This window comes from Trachypithecus francoisi, unplaced genomic scaffold (genome assembly GCF_009764315.1).
Source record: "Trachypithecus francoisi isolate TF-2019V2 unplaced genomic scaffold, Tfra_2.0 Lachesis_group16, whole genome shotgun sequence".
Classification (NCBI taxonomy): Eukaryota; Metazoa; Chordata; class Mammalia; order Primates; family Cercopithecidae; genus Trachypithecus; species Trachypithecus francoisi.
Window position 1 is genome coordinate 15,526,191 of NW_022681461.1, and position 4,843 is coordinate 15,531,033.

Genomic DNA, 4,843 nt, shown 5'->3' on the forward strand with positions numbered 1-4,843 from the left:
TTGAGTAGCACTGATCTGTGCAATCCCGGATACCTGATTAGCAAGAAAAATGAGTCCCAACGAAGGTAGACCCAGATCTTCCATTCTTTAAGGACACGTATCAGGTGAAGAAAATCTTTTCCTGAGACCAACCAGGGCAAATGTGTGTGGGAGGTGAAATATGCAGCTTCACGTTGCCAAAAGAATGGTATCTAGTAGATTGCATCAATGGCCCAACTCTTCAGCCCTCTCTGTATCCACCTGTTTTGCCATGTGATTTAGCAACTCCTCCTCCTAAAAGGATGAAGCACATTTCCCTACCCTTTGGCTTTGGGTTTGACCATGTGGCTTACCTTTATCAAATAAATGTTAGCAAGTGCATTGTGACCAAAGACTTGAAAAGACCTGCATGACTGGCCTTCTCTCTTGTGCCTCTGCTATGACATGACCCTCTGACCCACTGGATCCAGTAAGAGGATGACTTAGGCAACAGGATCTAACTGCCCATGCTGAGCCCAGCTTGTATGAGCCAGTCCCCACCAGACTCCCAGAACTCCCAGACATCTGAATGAGTTTGGCCAAGAGCAACAGAGCCACCCAGCCAAGCTCGGCTTCATTATCAACCCTGAACTGGACCTGCATATCTGTAAGAATAAATACTTGTGGTTTGAGCTACTGAGTTTGACATGGTTCTCATGCAGCACATTTCATGACAACAGCAAACCTGTATGTAGTGTCCATCTGGTTGCCCTTGGTGGCTAGAATTTGGAGAACAGCTGGAGGCATCTACAGCCATGCACAAGTGAATCTGAAAAGACTTGTGAGGTTGATAGGCTCCATTCTTGTAGTTACACAACAGGAGGCTTTAGGAATTGAAAATCAGTTTTGGGGCAGTCCTAGGCCCGCTTCTGTGACTTTTAGATTGTAAAACTGAGGTTCAAAGAAAATAAGTGGTCTTATCTATGGTAATACAGTATCAACAACAGGCTGGAATCAGGTTTCCAACTTCGAAATGTGAGCTTCACTTGCAGACTTTGTGGCTTTTCCTTTGCAGTTTGAAATAAAATTTAAGCCTTCAAAAAAAAAAAAAAACTGCCAAAGTAGCTACTCAGTGTGTTCCCACTCCCCTTACTTTCCTCAAAACCATGAAACAATCACTGTGAGGATTATCAACAGCTGAGGCCCATATTTTTAGACTATTAAATTACACATACAGTTGGTAGTAATTGTGATCAACAAGAACAAAAATAATTCCTTTCAAAGAAAACAAATAAATTATATCATCAGGTGAGTTGTATTTGTTTATAAGCGATGAAACCACATGCAATATGTTTTGTTAATTTCTTTCTTTTCTTTTCTTTGTTTTTAACCAGCCTAATTCACTTTGTTTTTCTTGTATAAAAACCCTGTGTTGTAGCCACAGTTGGAGCCTGGATCTTTTCTGCACATAAACTCTGGGGTGGGTCTTGATAAGGTAGTCACTGAATTCCTGATAGGGAGACCTGGTGAACACAGTCTCCTTCCAGAAGGCGGGCGCAAGGTAGCTGTCGGTCTTTGAGATGGTATCAAAGGCGGCCTTGGCAAAGTTGCCCAGGGCGGAGGTGCAGCCCCTGGCTGAGGGGTAGCAGTCATCGATACCAGCCAGCAGCAGCAGCTTCTTGGGCACAGGGGCCAAGACGATGCCAGTGCCCCTGGGCACATTAGCACAGAGCCACAGCAGCCTGTCACCTTGCAAGGGACGGCGTGGGGCTTGCCAATCTTGTTCCTCCAGTAGCTTCTGTGCACGGGAACAATGGAGAGCTTGGCTAGGTTGGTGGCCCCACAGATGGCAGAGGCCACCACCTTGGAGCACTTAGCACCAAGACCACTGTGGCCACTGTAGTCCCCAGATGGCAACAAATGCCTTGAACCTGGTGCGCTGGCCTGTACAGATCTGCTTCTGCACCAGCATAATCTTCAAAACCTCATCCTTGAGAGAGGCTCCCAGGAAAAAGTCAGTGATCTCAGGCTCTCTGATGGGCAGGGAGAAGAGACAGATCTCCTCCAGGGACTTAATCTTCATGTCCTTGTGACCAGGTGGCCCAGCTTGGTGACGGCCATTCACTCCTTGTCTCGGGCCTTGCCTCTGCGAGCTTCGCAGCCTCGGCCCCAGCCCCGACCATGGCCACAACCCTGGCCCCAGATGCCACAAAGTCTCCCCGGAAGCCACTGAAGTTATCCCCCCATCCCAGGGCTCCTGGGTCCCCTGCTCCGCCCACCCACTGCAGCTGCATCATCTGCCATTTTGTGTTTTCTCAGAGAAAAAACGTTAATTTATTTCTTATTTGCACTCTCTATTTTTCAAAACAATTTAAAATAAACTACTGTGTATTATTTTTATAAGAATCATTTTTTTTTAAACTGGGGGTTGGTTGGTTTTTGTTTCTGTTTTCCTTGAGAAGTGTGGAATAAAAGGCTCCAGTTCTTTTAGGCTGATTTATGACCCATTTTTCACACCATTCAATAGCTGACTAATATGGCCCTCTCAGAAGGTCCTTAAACACACAGGACTTAGTTGGCCATTAATTGACAATTTTTAGACACATTAATCTCCAAACATTAATGTAACTGAGATCATAAAAATGTCTGTTACCAACAGATGCAAGATGTAGTAGAAAGATCATGAATATAGAATTAGAAGGCCTAAAGTCTTCACTTAATAAGTAATTATAGCTATCATTTTTAAGAATATACTACAGAGGTGATACTGTGCAAAGCACTTTTTTTTTTTTTTTGAGACAGGGTCTCACTCTGTGATCCAGGCTGGAGTGCAGTGGCACAATCATAGCTTACTTCAGCCTCGAACACCTCAGTCTCCTGAGTAGCTGGCACTAGAGGCATGTACCACCATGCCTTGCTAATTTTATTTTTTTATGGATGGGGGAGGGGTCTCACTATGTTGCCCAGGCTGGCCTTGAACTCCTGACCTCAAGCAATCTTCCCAGCTTGGCCTCCCAAAGCACTGAGACTATAGGCATGATCCACCACTCACAGCCAGCATTTTTCATATATTATATAAAAACACTTCTTTGCCCTCGCATTCACATTATATTTACACATTCCTTTGAGTATTATGATCTTCTTTGTTCAAAGGCAAAAACAGATTAAGCGATGCCCAAGATCACAAAAAGAATAAATGGCAGTTGATTCAAATCCAGGTCATTTCCACTCCTAAGCCTATACTACCTGGCTATGACTTCCTTGGATGACTCTGTATGGTGTGGTTAAGCACACTTTGTGTCTCTATAGATGCTTCCTCACCTGTAAGCTCTGGACAATAACAGTCCCCATCTCAGGGAATTTTCGAGATGATCATATATGCAGAAGTGCTTTTTAAACTACAAAGTGTTAGACCACGTAAGGTTGGAGAATCAGTACTCTCGAGACTATGATCTGTTCATCCTGTAGTGCAGGGCAGACAGTGTCAGTGTCACTGTGGACCCCTCGCTAGGCTGACCAAAAAGTCTGGGGAAGACTGTTCAAAGGAGGACATCCAAAGCTGATCCCTGGAATCCCAGTTATTTTCACAAAACTCTAAAAAGGCACAACAAGGAGGAGCCTTGGTGACCACAGGCTAAGTCAACCTTCCTCTCTTCTCAGATTTTACACAGGAGGCATCAGAGGCCCTATAATTTAAGTGCTCAGCATCAGTTTATAGCCCCAATTAGTAGCAAAACTAAAGGCAGCACCCCAGTGTCCAGCTACTACTACACTTTCCATGACACAAGACCATCTCTTAACTCACTTCCACACAATTCTTGTTCAATAACCAGTTAGCATTAATTCATGAGGTACCATCTCCTGCTCTAATTCCATGGAAGAAAAAAACACTAATGTAGAAAGTAGAGCATCAGTGTGGAGTACAATCGTCCAGAACTTCCTAGCATTTTCGAACCAAATAAAATAGGATTAGAATTAGAATTTGTTTTCTCTTTACATTTATCTCTGTAGAGAAGAGTCTGCTTTTTATGTAGCCTGACTATAATACTTTTTTTCTCAATCATTAATACTTCTGGCTATTTCAAATCAACCCTCACAGTTATACTAGAGAACCAGGAAGACAGTGATGCTTCAGGAGAAAACATAAGAAGTCTCAGGCAATTACCATTTTCTAATGCTCTGAGGCAATCTCAGCCAAGTACCCAGCCCACCTGCCCCCAGGGGGCTGTGAACAGCCCTAACATCCAGCTCAATTTATACTGTGCCAAACAGCTTTGGCACATCTGCGCTGAGAATGAGATCCAAGAGTTTCAGACAATATGCTCTCTTGAGCTCCATCATATCCCACATTTTATTTTATTTATAAATGGACAAACGATTTATGGCTGCAGTGTGAAATTCAAAGGAGCTGTGTGCACTTGGCATTTATAATAGGTCAGGCAGCGGCACACCACCACAAACAACAACGCAAGCAGGAAACAAAGGGTCAGGGTTGGGTAGAGGTTTTCAGGGTTTTTTCTATTATATACGGGATTAATAATGAACTCAGTGGGGCCTTCTCATAATGGATGCCCTGTTCAAAGTCAGCATGGACTGGTAATAATCTGCCCACCCTCATCTGTGGGAGGAAAAGAGCCATTAACAATAGATTTCAAATGAGGAAGTTTAACATGGTGAAGTTTCTAAAGTTAAAAAAAAAAAAATTAAGGTGTATAACCTTCTTCTTGCTTAAGGGTATTTTTTCCCTAGTATCTTCTTCTGACATCTGCCCAAAGTTGTATAAGACTTCAAAATAAATGAAGTGATTAGTAGATTCAAGGCTACCTAGAACTCTACTAAATAAAAGGTTAACCTTACCCCAATGTGGGTTAAAAAAAAAAAAAAA

General features: G+C 43.2%; 1 pseudogene; it reads right to left on the minus strand.

Annotated features, from left to right (window-relative positions):
- Positions 1–1,358: 1,358 nt before the first annotated feature.
- Positions 1,359–4,296, minus strand: LOC117099469 (annotated as a pseudogene).
- Positions 4,297–4,843: the final 547 nt, after the last annotated feature.